The 15,270-nt window shown below is 45.3% G+C and overlaps 1 protein-coding gene and 1 long non-coding RNA gene across 2 annotated transcripts in view; one reads left to right on the forward strand and one right to left on the reverse strand.

Moving 5' to 3' along the window:
* VAMP4 (vesicle associated membrane protein 4) overlaps positions 1 to 2,933 on the reverse strand; it is a 37,353-nt gene extending 34,420 nt beyond the window's left edge. Inside the window, exon 1 of the mRNA XM_083157018.1 lies at positions 2,773 to 2,933. The gene's annotated coding sequence lies outside the window, so the exon portion shown is untranslated. The remainder of the gene's footprint in view (positions 1 to 2,772) is intronic.
* A 23-nt stretch (positions 2,934 to 2,956) lies between these two features.
* The window catches only part of LOC146026386 (uncharacterized), a 60,978-nt gene continuing 48,664 nt past the window's right edge, over positions 2,957 to 15,270 (forward strand). Inside the window, exons 1-2 of the long non-coding RNA XR_014454439.1 lie at positions 2,957 to 3,076; positions 5,686 to 6,137. This is a non-coding gene — a long non-coding RNA (uncharacterized LOC146026386). The remainder of the gene's footprint in view (positions 3,077 to 5,685; positions 6,138 to 15,270) is intronic.

Raw genomic sequence — 15,270 nt, forward strand, 5'->3', positions numbered from 1 at the left:
ACACACATGACGATTTAAGCCCCATTTCTAAGCGATCTGACTAGATTGCTTAGAAATGAAGCACGGATCGCTCAGTGCGTATACCTTGCAGTAATGGCGATGCACAGTCCCACGCATCACCATCACCCACAGAGATAGACAGGGCATGCACGGTCTTTCCTGCTAAGAAGCATCTGGCCTGTTAGCGTAAGCAAAACGCTGTTCTGCACGGATCAGTCAGCACACATTGCAGGTGCATTGCGGGTGTGCAGTATGCTGAGCGATTCGTGCTTAAGCACATCGCTCAGCACTGGTTCCCCCTTCACCCAGTGTGTATGGGGCTTTAATTACCAACAAGGCAGGCAATAACTGATTACATAATTATTCATCAAGCTTGCATAATCATTTTTTCCCCAGAGGTAAAATCATTAAATGTGAAGTCCCTTGTGTACAAATAATTAGCTGTAACTGATTACAAATGACATATACCTTAATATGTAGGTAATCTGTTCATTCTTGATGGCCAACAAAAATAAAAATTTTCATGAATGGCTAGCACTGAATGACAAAGGTTGGTCCTATCCATAGAAGTAGAAATTCTATACTTAGATATTACAACATATGGCCTGATAGACATCCTCATGCTATGCATTACAGTCATTGTCTGAGGAGGTGAGTGATGCTTCTCTCTAAGGGGTTTATTTACTAAGATGGGAGTTCTATTGAAGATGGGATGTTGGCCATAGCAACAAATCAGAATCTACATATTTTTTAGAGCACATTCTAGAAGATAATAGATAGAATCTGATTGGTTGCCCATAGCAACATCCCATCCTCAATAGAACTCCCACCACAGTAAATTTACTTCAAAATGCTCAGTTTCTGCTACCTTTCCCCCCCCCCCCCCCCCCCAAAAAAAAATTGTCAAGACTCACGTGAAGTCTGTGTGAAACTGGTGCTTATTTTGGCTAGCCATAGAGGCACATTCCATTAACCCTTTCACACCGCACAGTGATCCAGGTTATTTTTGCGATGTGAAAGGGGTATAAGACAGGGATGAGGAGCCTTTGACCATCCAGCTGTTGTTGAACTATGCATCCCAGCAACAGTTTAAGCATGGCCAAATGGGTGACGGACGGGATCCCGACAGGCATCATCCCGACTGTCGAAACACAGAGAGTCGGGTTCCCGAAGGCCGTCAGCTATTTTCCCTCGTGGGGGTCGACGACCCCCATAGAGGGAGAATAGAATAGGTGGCTTGCGTAGCAAGTGGCTTAGTTGCACTCACCATGCTGTCTGGGTCCGGCCAGTCGGGATAATGACTGTCGGACCCCTATACCACACCCGGCCAAATAGCAAAACTGTAACAGGGAATACTGGGATGTGTAATGTAACAGCAGCTGGGCCCAAGGTTCCCGATGCCTGCTCTAAGAGGTCACTTAGCCACTGCAAACACATTAAATCACAGCTCCAGGAAAGGAACCTAATGGTTAACACACATTAGCCATGGGTTTACCATGGGAGGAAATGGGCTTTAACTGAATAGCTTCAGACATTAAAGCTCGAGGCAATCCTCCTGTGGTAAGCCCAGCAGCTAAGCGAACATGCCCAATATAGGTGTGCACAAACAGGGAGACGGTTGAGTGTATGGTGTAGTAGGTTTTCCATAATAGACATTTAATTTAGGACATCTATTATTGAAAAAGTTTATGTGGGTGAAATGCAGGCTTTAAGTCAGCCAGCCCAGAACCTGTGAAAATCGCGTGACTAAAGAAATATGGCAAGTCTGCAGACATATGCGCAACTGAACATTTATAATCTATTCTTTTTGTATAAACTAGTTTACAGCCTATAAAAATTATGAATCAACATTAGAGTCAATTCTGCGGCGGCGGCACTGCGCACTGAATGAGGCCACACTTGAACTGCTAAGTTGGGCACCATCTAGTATTCTAATGTATTTTTTTGTATTATTTGGCATGGTATTTGATCAGTGGTTACACATCTTCCAAAGAAATCCATTCTGACTCAATGACCACAGGAAATAAAATCTGAATAATGCCAGAGGGGTGAAAGCTCATAGCTGCTGAAATATCCTATGGGACAGATCCAGCACAGAACAGATTATATAGATGTAAAAGCAGGTCATCATGTCCAGCCACATCCCCCAAAGCTTTGTCCTGACTGCTGGCAGCTATCACACCAGCACATATTAGGACCTGGTGTCATACAGTACCTTTACCATAATAACACACGGACCCAGTTATATCACCATCACACACAAACACATGTATGAAATGACAGCATGTACATGTAATGGGCAAAACACACACAGCATATCAGTACACACAGCACTGAGGAGGCTGCTGCACATATACACAGTGCTGTACTGTACCACCTGCCACCTGTAATGACAGACATCTGTGTACGCAGCAGCTGTGAGGATGGGGCGGGTAAACGGAGGAGAGGGCCATTGGATGAAATTTACGAAGATGGGAATTGTAAGTACATGGGATGTTGCTACGGGCAACCAATCAGATACTATCTATTATCTTCTAGAAGGGGCTAAATAAATAAGTATATTCTGATTGGTTGCCCATAGCAACATCGCATGTGAAATAGAACTCCCATCTTAATAAAATTCCCCCATTGTCTGTTGTTAGCAGTAATAATTCCTTCCGCAGGCGATGGGGTGGAACAGGACACATACGCAGCAGTATGATACATACAGCCGGCGAACATTACACTATGAGCAGCCGGGGGGGGCGCTATTATTGTATGAAAAACATTTACCGATCTAGCGTTGTCCCTCCGGTTTACGGTCCCTTGTCCCCGTGTAAGAAGCCTATTGTATCGGATAACCACTTAACATGGCGAATCATCTGCTACCGACACATCCTCGGTGCTCTGCTCTGCTTCCTGCTCTGCTCGCCTTCGATCGGTGCTCCACTAATGCGCAGGCGCACTTGCTCCATCTGTTGAAGTCTGTCAGTCGCCATATTGTTACTCCCCGGGAGTTTACCTGAAGACGTGGAGGAGTGGTTTGCTCTTTTTCTAAATATTTAATGTTTCCACATTTCAGCTTCCAGATTTCCAGGTCAAAATTCCTTTTATAAATTTTCACTTAATATACGTACATGAAAACTTGTCTGTGCTTTTGTAACTTGTAGAAAAGGAAAACTCTGCTCCTGGCCATGGTAACATTTCCCCCTTACACAGTAAACAAAAGCCAGGAATGTCCAAATTGTGGCCCTTCAGCTGTTGTGCAACTACATGTCCCATCATGCCTTGCGACAGTTTTGCTATGAAGGAATGCTAAAACTATGGCAAGGCATGCTGGAATGCATACCATCATTGGTGGTCCAGCAAGACCGTTGCGCGTGCCCGCAGTTTTCATGGGTGTGGCGAGGGACGTGACCTTCAAATCGTGTCACTCGCGCAAGGCCACGCTCCTGTTTTGCCGCTGCTGCCCCCGTCATGTTCTTGCTCGAGTCGCACCCAGTCTAAAAAAACGGTGGCGTAAGTACCACATGGCAAACATAATACATACCTCCCAACTGTCACGATTTTAGAGGGACAGTCCCGATTTTTCGGGTCCTGTCCCGCTGTCCCATCCGCGGCAGGCATTGTCCCGCTGCGGGGGGGTGGCAGTTGGGAGACCCCCAATCTAGTAGAATAGACGCTGTGTGCATGCGCACAGCGTCTATTCTCGTATGAAAATGAGGTCGCGGCTAATTAGCATAAGCCGCGCCCTCATTTGCATACGCCCCGCCCCCTTTTCGGGCGCTGCGCGAGTGTCCCTATTTCATACAGACAGAAGTTGGGAGGTATGCATAATAAAATACCACCGTTGCCGGGACCAGAGCCGAATTTCCCATTAGGCACGTGAGACACGTGCCTAGGGGTGGCACATGTTTGGGGGCGGCACTTGGATGCCTGTGATAGTACTGTCAGCCCAAAATGTACCTATAACTGCAAAATATCCACTGTACTGTACTATATTCCATCTTAAATAGAGTGTAAATGGATAGGACATGCAGATACTGCCCCTGTAAATTGTCCTACTTAGTAAATATGTATTCATAATAAAAGAACATGACACAGTTAGTGGCTTTTTTGTATAAATCCATTATATTGGCTATTATCAAATGAGGGCTTATAAGTAATCAATAGAAATAATAAACAGGGGGTGGGGGGTGGCATTATTGTTGTGCCTAGGGGCGCCGTCATCCCAAAATCCACCCCTGGCCGGGACCATACATCGTGCTGCTGACCAACACATAATTTGCTGCACTCCAGAAAACCATCTCCACAGGGAGACCTGGAGCAGAATCAGTGCATCACCAAGCCACAATTTGCTTTTCGTAACAGGCTTGGTCAGAGGGCTGGTAGTTGTTAAGCATATATATATATATATATATATATATATATAATACTTAGCAAAAAAAATCTAAAGATGCAACTTGTTGACTACTTGCTTGACTAACCACAGGATACTGCTGAGTAGTGCAACAATTAGATTTTGATTTGAACAAGGAGATTAATCAAATGAACTGGATGGCGGTAAGCAAACATTTTCTGGTGGGCGTCTTGTGCTGAGAGTCAGCCATTTCTGCTTTGGAAAAGAACTTGATTTTGAACTTGAAATTTGAGTGGGAAAGAGTGTGTCTTGTCATGTACTTTTATTTTGCACTTATAGTTTCAAAGAAGCATAGTTCTAGACATACACAACTGCCCAATGTAAAACAGACAACAAAAGTATCTACATGTAATAAAAACTGTGCTAAGGAACCACTGACATAATTGATTTGCTCTGATCCAAAGATATGCATCAAATCATGTGTGTGAACATTGTACATCCGAAAAACCCTCAGGTTGAGCTATGAGCTATGAGCTGGTATTTTCACATTGCTTGGGCCATTGAAGGCACATTCAAGGATGCGTAGTGTTCATTCTAGCACCCGCTATCTTTGAAAATCCATGTAATTCCTCTTCCCTGCCTGTAGTGCTTCTAGCACAGTGTGGTCTGTATATCAGCACTGATATGCAAACCAGACCTGTGCTAGAAACACCACAGCAGACAGCGACACCCCAGGCAGGGAAGAGGAACTACATGGATTTTCAAAGATAGCGGGTGCTAGAATGAACACTAGATGCGGATACATTGAGCCCAGAAAATAGGGTGACCACTATCACCCCTTCCCTGCTCCCAAATTACTGTATCATGCCAATAATACCCTTTTCACACCAGCCTAAATTCCCGGGTTGGGCCCAGGAACAACCTGTGACTAGCGCTAGTGTGAAAGGGTCCAGGGCCAAATTCTCGGGTAAATTTGAAGGGATTTCAGCTAGCTAGCAGGGTTGCTCCCGCAATCAGCCTAGGTTACTGGCTGGTGTGAAAGGAGCCAACCCGGCTTCTACTTACCTTAGCAGAAGTAGAAGCCTAACCAGTGACTTTACTGTATACAATTGTCTAAAATGTTCTTGCGCATCTATCCTTTTTTTATGCTAGGATTTTATTCGTTTTTGTAGCTGCTGTCTGGCACAGTGCTGCTACTTAGATCCCTCTTTATGTAGTTGTAATCCTTTCCGTTCCTCATCTCCCCAACTATCCCACTTAATAAATAAGTAGTTGCAGTTCTGTACAGTCATATACTGTAGTTTGAACATTATCTGACATTTCTCCACCCTCTTTCCTCTTTGTAGACATTTTTGCAGTCAGCCAAAGCCAGGGGCGGCGCTACCCAATCAGCAGCTCCTGCAAAGCAAGTAGGCGCCATGATGAAAAGGCGCTGTCTCCCTCCCTGCTCTGCTAAAGCTGCTTCAGTCCTCACTGTCACTGCTGCCTACACGCCACCCGCGGGCGGGCGGCAGTATAAAGATTAGCTCCCTGCACCGCGAGTGCACACAGCCTGCATGCCGCCCACAGTGCCTATCTGACAACCGGGGGCAGTATGGAGAAGCTCCGTGTGATGTGCCAGTGCCACTGCCAGTCCTCAACACTCCGGCCCCTCTATCTCCTCCCCTCTTCTTCCATCTGCTCCTTCTCTCCCCTCCTTTCCCCCTCAGTCACGAGAGGGGTGTAATGGCGTCCTCAGCGTCCTGCCTACGCAGATAGAAGAGGTGGGACTGTACAAGAGTTAAACAGCAAAAGAACAGTGAGTCTTTTATTATACATGTTTATAACAAAAATTTTTAGTAATTGCAGATTTTTTTAATATTAATTTAGACACATTTTTTAATAATGGGCTGGGTTATGTGCCTAAAGGTGGCCATATATGCTGCAATAGCAGCGTGCAATGCGATTTGCGCTCCCGCGGGCTTCGCATCGCACAGTACAAAAAGTATGTGCTGCACATACTTTTTGTACTGCTTTCGGATCGCATCGCACACACATTGCATGCATGCCGTGCGATGCGATCTAGCACATAACGTATGCGATTCTCGCAGCGTGTATGGGCACCTTTAGTGCCTGCAACATTTTTCGGACACAGCACTGAGATGGTGTATGCATAAATGTACATGCACCCGAGATCCTCCATAGGATCGCATGTTGCATATGCTCCCACAATTGGGGTGCAGCTTGTTGCAATGGCAATGTGAAAGGGCGCAAAATTTATGGTTTGCAGGAGGGCGCCGGACACCCTAGCACCGGCTCTGGCCAAAGCCCTAAATATAGAGCTTTTCCTCCAAATGGTTATTAAAGAAAAATTATTTTAAAGACATACAAAACACAACAGCATATCATACTTGCCTACTTTTCTGGATAGTCCTAGAGCAGTGGTCTCCAACCTTTTTTGGGGCGTGAGCTACTTGAGACAAAATAAAAAGCCTGAAGAGCCACTAAAAAAAATAATAATAATCTGCATAATAATCGGAAAATGCCCTTTACACATTATGGGCCTTATTCTAGTTCACTCTTTCTGACAAAATCCTTCTTAGATGGACAAAACCATGTGCACTGCAGGGAGGGCAGATGTTACTTGTGCAGAGAGAATTAGATTTGGGTGGGGTTTTACTTCAAAGTGAGATCTATATTGCAGTGTAGAAATAAAGCAGCCAGTATTTACCCTGCACAGAAACAAAATAACTCACCCAAATCTAATTCTCTCTGCACATTTTACATCTGCCCCACCTGCAGTGCACATGGTTTTGTCCATCTAAGAAGGATTTTGTCAGAAAGAGTAAACTAGAATAAGGCCCTATGCCACACACTGTAATGCCCCTGACACAATATGCCACACACTGCAATGTCAAATATGCTGCATACATACTGCCCAACATTGGAGGCAGAGAAGAAGGGACATCTGTGCGTGCCGAAGGCATGCTGCCGAAACTAAGGGGCATGACCTACTTTCGTGGCACTCCTGCGAAACACAATGCCCCCCAGCACTGCCAGATAAACAATGCCCACATGCCACATGGGGTGCCAGCCAATGAAAATGGGGGTGTGATACACATATGCCCCCAATAGTGCCAGATACACATATGCTCCCACGGTGCCAGATATGCTCCCATAGTTTTGGGTATGCCCCACAGTGCCAGGTATGCCCCCATAGTGCTGGGTATGCCACAGTGCCAGATACTTCCCTACAGTGCCAGGTATGCCCCACAGTGCCAGAAACAAGTATGCCCCACAGTTTCAGGTACTTCCCCACAGTACCAGGTAGTCCCCACAGTGCCGGGTATGCCCCCACAGTACCAGAAACAAGTATGCCCCACAGTGCAAGAAAGTGCCGGTTATGCCCCCCAGTGCCAGTTTCCCAACAGCAGCACACTCACCATTGTTGCTGCTGCTGTCAGGGAGAGGACAGCCTGGAGTCCCCCTGCAGTGCTCCTGTCACCGCCACTGCTTCCCTTCTCAGGGGAGGAGAGCACAGCACAGCATCCGTCTCTCCTTCCTCTCACTTCCTTGTGACTGGGCCATCCGCCAATCAAAGCTCGCGGGCCGGCTCTTGATTGGCTGACGGCCCGCAAGCTCTGATTGGCGGATGACCCAGTCACAGGGAAGCACAGTGAGGGGTAGGAGCAGTGCCAGATTAAGGTCTCTTTTTTTTTTTTTTGTATAATGTGTTTTTATTGAATATTGAAAGAAGTAACAGAAAATTCACTCAGTGAAATATACGAATAGCCAACTTATCTTGACGCAGCAAGATGAATAGCTATCAACAATAAGTAGCAATATAGTCACTGTTAATAGCTTCCTCCTGAGACTGTAAAACTGTTTGAGTATAATAAGATGAGGAAAAAGAAAAAGGTGCGTTGTAGGTATTCCCAATAGTACAATCAGACTGGGGTGTAGATAAGAGTACAAAGTAAGAAAAAGGAAAGAAAAGAAGAAGAGAGAGGGGAACTGACCCTTCCCAAGGTTAGGGTGATGAAAGCGATTTAAAGCTAAAATAATCTAGAGCTGTAACTGTAATGGGCTGGTCTACCTAGATGAAATCTTTGTAATCCTGCAACGTCTTATATTCTAGCCAAGGAAGCCAGACAGCCGCAAAGTCTGAGTGTTTGTCGGCTGATGATAGTAAAACATCTTCCATGGGCATGTAATGGATAACTTTGACAAACCAGGATTTACGTGTGTGTGGGGGGGGGGTTGGATTTCCACAGGACTGGTACAATTGCTCTTGCAGCGTTACTTACTGTAGTTGTCTGAGCAGTGAGGTTTTGTAGGAGGAGAGTGGGGTGGAGGAAATGTTTAGCAACCAGAAGGCTGGAGTTGTGGGAAGGGAAATATGGAGTATGTTTTGTGAGATCTTAATAAAATCAGTCCAGAAGGGTGCGATTAGTGGGCAGTCCCACCATATGTGTAGGAGAGTTCCAGTAGCTGTCTTTCATCTCCAGCAATTTGCCGAGATGCTAGGGTTCATGATGTGTAATATAGGGCCTTATTCTGATCTGAGCTCAGTACAAATTTGTTCTTAAAATGGGCAAAACCATGTGCACTACAGGTGGGGCAGATGTAACATGTATAGAGAGAGTTAGGTTTGTGTGAGTTATTTTGTTTCTGTGCAGGGTAAATACTGGCTGCATTATTTTTACACTGCAATTTAGATTTCAGTTTCAGCACACCCCACCCAAATGTAATTCTCTTTGCACAGGTTACATCTGCTCCACCTGCAGTGCACATGGTTTTGCCCATTTTAAGAACAAATTTGTACTGAGCTCAGATCAGAATAAGGCCCATAGATGGGTGTCTGTACCACCACATTATTATTTTGTACTGTGTTTCCCTAGTTTGAATGCAAACAGAGCTGTTGTGGGCCTTTAGGAAAATAGATTCCCATTCTTTGTCAGAAATAGTTAAGCCTAGGTCCCATTCCCAAGTCCGGGTGAATGTTGAGGATTTGACATTATTTGAGTTTTGAAGAAGTTTGTATAACATCGAGATTGTATAGGTAGGGTCACAAGTGGCTACACAAAGTCTCTCAAATGCAGTTAGTTTGCAGGAGGCTAATGGGAATCTGGACCTTGTTTGCAAGAAATGTCTGATTTGAAGGAACTTATTTATTATTTATTTATTACCAGTTTCTTATATAGCGCATACATATTCCGCAGCGCTTTACAGAGAATAGTTGAACAGTCACATCAGTCCCTGCCCCAGTGGAGCTTACACCAGTGGCGTAAGTTAGTCCATGCAGCCCGGAGGCAAGATAAAAGTTAGTTTTGATGGGAGCCAAATAACCTACCAGTATATTTTTGGATTGTGGGAGGAAACCGGATTACCCGGAGGAAACCCATGCAAGTACGGGGAGAATATACAAACTCCCCACAGTTAGGGCCCTGCTGGGTATTGAACTCATGACCTCAGCACTGTGAGGCAGTAATGCTAACCATTACACCATCCGTACTGCCCGAACTTCCAGAAGTCTCTAGAAGGCACCGCCCCAGATTAAGGTCTAAATGGGCATGGAGCTGAAAATGATCAACGGCCTATTATGCACAGTAATAGGGGTTGTGGCCAGTGTTCTGATTGGGTGGTCTGCTCATGGGTGTGTCTCTATTTGTGTCAATACTTTCAACTAATTATAAATGCCTGGAAAAGGCAGGGGGCTGGCATTCGAAAAATGCAAAGGGTTTAGTATAGGGTGGAAAAGAGGTTGGCATATGCAAAGGCCTGGCACAGAAAAGAGGGAAAATAGAAGCTGCAGATATACAGTACTTATCTTCCAGGGCGGCTGCAGATATTAGTGCTGCAATGCTGACCATGTATCGCAAGCACTGAGAGCATCGGACAATATATAGGCACACTCCGTCCAAAGAATGCAATGGCATATATATGCACTCGGACTAACAAAACAAGCCGAATAAAGAAGATGACTACTCCATCTGACGAGGTTTCAGTTTATTAACTGTTTTCAAGTCACCTATATATACATACATAAATATATACATACACGCACACACAATATCTTCCCTGGCACTCCGGTGTCCCAAATCTGGGTTACCTCTTTAGGGGTGAGTCCATTCTATATGGTCACAGGAAAGTAGGCAGCACACATAAGGCTCCAAACTTATTAAGAAAAGTGCTGGTGGAGTTTAATGCATATACATAGATAACAATTTCCAACACTCTGAATGCAGGGAGATATATTGCTGGGTGCCCTCCAAAGGTGCACCCGCAGGGGTGAGTCGACACTCCAGTCATAAAAAAAATACTGAAAGCCAAAACTTGGTAGACAACATTTCAGCACCTTTTATGTGGTCACCTAAGTTTATCACACCATATACCCCTTATACAAATCATGCAACACAAAAGCAACCCTCTTATACTGTACTTGCCTCTTACACATTGTGCCACACCGACTGAGCCAAAATTCACACTATGGCACAGGGATTGAGTCAAAATTCACGTTACGCCGCACAGATTAAGGCAGAATTCACATTTTGCCACAAGGATTGAGACAAAATATACACTATACCAAACTGATTGAGCAAAAATTCACAATAAGCCTCATAAACAGGGGTATTGCACGACAAAGGTGCACATTCAAAATTTACACCATAATGCCCATTACATGTTAAGCCACACACAATGCCTATTAAAAATTATGCTACATAAGTGCTGCTTACCTACATGCTCATTGCCAGGGGTTCCATGCTTGTTGCCATGTGGGATTACATGCTCATTGCCAAGGAGGAATACATGCTCGTGGTAACTGGCGGACAGCCACAGTCGGGCAGAAGTGACAGCTATTTACAGCCAGGCAGGGGACTGCTTGGCTGTATTCAGAGCACTGCAGGTCCCGGCTATTTGAAATATTACCCCTTTCACACCAGAATATGCAGGGACGGGATGCAGTCAAAATCCTGACAGGGTCAAAATCCCGAATGGGTCATAATTCCGACAAGGACAAAATCCTGACATTTAAAAACCCTGAGAAGGACAAAATCCCGACATTTAAAATCCCGTCAGGGTCAAAATACAGACATATAGAATGTACAGGCGAAACAGTCAACATGACTCTCCGTCGACAGGTCGCAAGGTCGACTTGGTTTTTTTCACGATGTCTGTGTCTGTGTGTATGTGTTTTAGGGAATATAGATTGTAAACTCCACTGGGGCAGGGACTGATGTGAATGCTCAACTATTCTCTGTAAAGCGCTGCGGAATATGTGTGCGCTATATAAATAACTGTTAATGCATAATAAATAAATAATTATATAAGATACAGTATAAGAATGCGGTAGCCGGCGGCGTGGGGTGGCGTTTGGCGCATCCCCTCATATATTTTTTATGTTGATTTGTGTAGCAGATAAGAAGGTGAGATTTTTCTTTATATTATGTGTTTATATTTCTAAGTGCCATCACAGTGCTTTTTGATCTAGGTTCTCTCCTTTCTAAGCCTGTCTATGACCATAGGCGAATCTAGGGGGTGGTCCTGGGGTGCACAGGACCACCCATTAGCCCATTTTGTAGCTGAGGGATGGGGCTTTCCAACGAGCCCAGCCCCGTGTCTCTAGCCCCCTGGAAACCAAAGATACGGACAGGCAAAGCTGGAACGTTTTCCCTATAGGATAACATGGGACCTGCTAATTCCGACCCCCACCCAGTTCAACGGCTGCCAGTTCCCCCTTCGGCATTACTGAAGCTCGAGGTTGATCTCAGTCTAAGCCAAATCGCTGGGCCTTTAATCTGATACCAGGCTGGATCCATATGGGTTAATTGGTTCCAGGGATATTGAGGTTAAACCGTTTTTTTTTTTTTTTTCCATTTCTTAAATGTAATTTCATGACTGTTTATGTTCTTTGAGGGCAGATTTCTCTGGAACCAAACAGCCCAGTTTCACGGGACCAAAATCATTCAAAGCCAACTCAAAAGTTCTTCAATATGATATTACTCATGTAAATGGGTCAGTTGGTTCCGAAGATATAGCTGGTTGGTTAAAGGGGGGTAGGGAGAGGGGAGTGGTTGTCTCTCCCCCTCACACCAGAAAATGCAGGGACTAGGCTGGTGTATAAGGGGTCAGCCTGGGAATGTCACTGCATGATCCTGGGACCATATTCCCGGGTAAATCCCTGCATTTTCTGTTGTGAAAGGGGTATTATTTTAAACAGCCATGACCTGCAGTGCTCTGAATACAGCCGGGCAGCCCCCTGCTCTTTGCCCAGCTGTCAATGACTGTCACCCCTGCAGCTTCCGCTCCAATTCTTCTCCCTGCTTTCACCTCAGCCCGCCCCCCCCTAATCATGTGGTGCCGGCGCCCGGCGTGCTCCCCTGATGTCACGCACAACAACAGCGCGCACAATATTTAAAATGTCCACTTGGCTAGAGGGGACACCAGGAGGGGAGTGGGTGCGTGCTCTACACTGCACTCTGCTCCTCTCCCCATAGAAGCAGCTGCACCGCTCTCCATCTCTCCCTGCAGCAGCAGCGAAGGCTCATATAAAATTTACAGTAAGTGGCACTTTTGGGGGCATTGCTTAAGGGACGCTATAAGTGGCGGTATGTAGGGGCATTACCCATAATGTGTCGCTTAATGTGTAAGGGGCATTACGGTGTGCAGCATCATGTGTAAGTGGCATTATGTGTGCAGCATCATGTGTAAGGGACATTATGTGTGCAGCATCATGTGTAATAGGTACTATGGTGCGCGGCATCATGTGTAATGGGTACTTTGGTGTGCGGCATCATGTGTAATGGGTACTATGGTGTGCGGCATCATGTGTAATGGGTACTATGGTGTGCGGCATCATGTGTAATGGGTACTATGGTGCCATCAAGCAAGAACCCCCTAGCAATGAGCACGTAGGTAAGCAGCACTTATGTGGCAAATATGTAATGGGCATTACGGTTTGTTATATAGTATGTAATGGGCATCATGATATGTGGCACAATATGTAATGGGCATTATGGTGTGTGGCCTTATGTGTAATTGGCATTACGGTGTGTGGCTTTATGTGTAATGGGTATTACGGAGTTTGCTAAAATGTGTAATGGGCATTACTCTGTATGGTCTAAAGTGTAATACCACACCCCTTTTTGTGATGCCACGCCTCCTTCCCATGGGGCCACACCCTCTTTTTGCCCCATCTAGACATAAAGATCCCCCTACTGTTATGTCTAGATCTGGGACCACCCATTACCATAATTCTAGATCCGCCTATGTCTATTGGGCCCTACACACATGCCGATGTGTGCAGGGCTACCTAGCTATGCTAGGTCGGGCTGTGCTGCGCAGCTATCGCCTAGCACACAGAGCTGACAGCCCACACACAGAGCGAGCTGTCAGCTCTGTGTGCTAAGCGAGCAGACAGCGCCAGTGTTCTCCGGTGGGAGAACACTGCCGATGCCGAGATTGATGGACACTGTCCATCAATCTCGGCCACCGATAAAGACGCGCAGGGACGCGCACGGATGCCGATACAGCCCCCACACATACACCGATGTGAGGGCATTTGCTAAGCGACTTTGCAAAACTAAGCAAAATCGCTTAGAAAATGCCTTAATATCGGCATGTGTGTAGGCCGTATATGACCACATAGCTTTTTTAATTTTGTGTGGATTAAACCCTGTGAACTTTTATCTAACATTGTCTAGCGCTACTATCTTCCTTTTTGTAGACATGACTAAACATACCTAGTGTTTTTCTGTTCTATTGTAATTACCTGCTAACTTAGTACAGAAATAATTTCCAAAAGACAAATACTATTCCAATATTTATGCCTGGAAAAATATAAGCACATTCTTGCTTGTGAAGTTTCCATCCAAAAACCCTGCCCTGGACATCACCTCCCAGCAGTATAGTGGTATAAACATCTAATTAACATTCCACTGGATGTTCAGATTCCTCTGGGAAAGCAATCAGGCTGGTTAAATAATACAATATTTGTAAGCCAAGATAGGAGTCCAGTTTATAACCTGGTAATAAGATTATTTTGTGCATTTCTTGGTTCTCTTACTCATTCTCCATTTCCATAAACAGAACAGCTCACAGGTTGCTATTTTAACCAACTAGTAGCCAGGATCCTGTGCCTGATCAGTGACGTGCGGTGAGGTTTGTGGTTGGTGAGGCACCGGCTTGGTGGAGCCAGTGCCACCAGGCTCTGTGGGAAGCATTGGGTTCGGGATGTTTCTGCGCTGACAGGTGCGGTAACTGCCCCTTGCATAAGCAGCAGAGACCTGCCAGAGCAGATTCTGCCTGTCGGCGCAGAAGCAACCTGGACCCACGCTTGCCACAGACCCATCGTTGCTGGCTCCACTAAGCCACCATGGGGTCTGTCCATATACCTCTTCACTTAAAAAAAAAAAAAACACATGCAGCCAAATGTACTAACTAGCCTCTTAGGGACAGACTTGTGTATTTGTGTTGTGACAGAGGTGTGTATTTGTGTAAAGTGACAGAGGTGTGTGTTTGTGTAAAGTGACAGAGGTGTGTACGGTTTCTGTGTGTTTGTGTAAAATAAGTATATTTTTAAATGAAGTATACAGTATTGGCCCAATCTACTGGCCTCTGAGTTCAGTGGCTGTGTGGGGTGACGGCCAAACTCTGAGTTTTTTTTTAAAAGGGCAATCATTTAAAATGCATGGTTTTGCCTTGTAAATGTCTGCCTCTTTAAAAGAACCTCTGAGTTCAGCCAGCACCCCACACAGCCAGTGAACTCAGAGGCCAGTACATTGGGCCAATATACTTAATTTAAAAAACACACAGAAACAGTACAAACCTGTCACATTACACAAACACACACCTGTCACTTTACACAAATACAGATACACACCTCTGTCACAACAACACAAACACACATGTCTGTCTGTCCCTTAACACAAACACACATGCCTGTCTGTCAC

The sequence above is a fragment of the Crinia signifera genome, chromosome 8 (assembly GCF_055691185.1).
Source record: "Crinia signifera chromosome 8, ASM5569118v1, whole genome shotgun sequence".
NCBI lineage: Eukaryota > Metazoa > Chordata > Amphibia > Anura > Myobatrachidae > Crinia > Crinia signifera.